General features: G+C 41.3%; 1 pseudogene; it reads left to right on the forward strand.

Moving 5' to 3' along the window:
* Positions 1-246: 246 nt before the first annotated feature.
* LOC125171488 (uncharacterized) lies at positions 247-328 on the forward strand (annotated as a pseudogene).
* Positions 329-1,208: the final 880 nt, after the last annotated feature.

A 1,208-nucleotide genomic window follows, 5' to 3' on the forward strand; every position in this document is an offset into this window, starting at 1 on the left:
TCTTTAATCTTCCACACTAGCTAGCTAAAACCAAAACCAAAACAACAAAGCTATAGACCACCCTCCCTCCTCACATCAAAATAAATACAGAGAAACCAAAGATTTAAATGGAAATGAATGAAGCAATCACTAAAAGAAAATGGATGAAATTGTAATATTAATTTATTGTAATTGTAATAGCAATCCATAGTGTTAAAGGAATCCAAAAAGTTTGCTAAATTTAACTTCTTTAAAAAATTTTTTTTAATCTCTTCTCGGCCTTTTGGCTAAGATCAAGTGTAAAACAAATTTTTTTTTACACTTATTTATTTTTTGAGACAGAACACAAGTTGGGGAGGGGCAGAGAGAGAAGGAGACACAGAATCCAAAGCAGGCTCCAGGCTGTCAGCAAAGAGCCAGACACGGGGCTTGAACTCACAAAGTATGAGGTCATGACCTGAGCTGAAGTCGAACGCTTAAGCGACGGAGCCACCCAGGCGCCCCACTAAATTTGACTTCTTATAACATTCTTAAGCTTCTAGGTGGCAAAAAAAAAAATAAAAATAAAAATGCCATCAGAAAATTCACAAGACAAAGGATGAACTTCTGTTTCTGTCTGTGATGGAGTAAGTGGTACCGAACTATCACTTCTCAAATAGACAACTGTCTTCAGACTCTGGACTATAGGCAGCCCAGAACTATATTCCCTGGGGGAAGCAAACAGATGAACTTGGCCCACTGGGCCCAACAACTGTCCTGACTTTCCGCTTGAGCACCTTTTCTGGGTGCAGCTGCCAGATTTAGCAAATAAAAACAGAATGCCCAGTGAAATTTGAATTTCAGAGGAGGAAAAGAAATTTCCCGGAGTGATGCCTTTGCCTATGCGTGAAAGGGACTGGAGGCACTGGCCTTAGATAGATGCGTGGATAGTGCATCCGAGGAAGAGGCACAAAGGCAACATATTTGTGTACAGATCCTGCCACAGGGTAAATGTGTAGCAGGGGTTGGAAGAAATTCGCGTGTGAGTACTTCAATGTTCTTAAGGAAGTAAGAAGGAAGGGGATCATCAGAGGGCGGGGATGGAGAAGGAGGTTTGTTAGGGATTTGAAGAGAGAGGAGAAAGTGGAAAAGAGTGGTGTAGGAAAGCTGGATGGTGGATGGAGCAGAGAAATACAGTGAGACTGCCAGGCAGCATTAGGCCATTTGATGTGTGTAATTACGAATTTAAA

The sequence above is a fragment of the Prionailurus viverrinus genome, chromosome B4 (genome assembly GCF_022837055.1).
Source record: "Prionailurus viverrinus isolate Anna chromosome B4, UM_Priviv_1.0, whole genome shotgun sequence".
NCBI classification, from domain to species: Eukaryota; Metazoa; Chordata; class Mammalia; order Carnivora; family Felidae; genus Prionailurus; species Prionailurus viverrinus.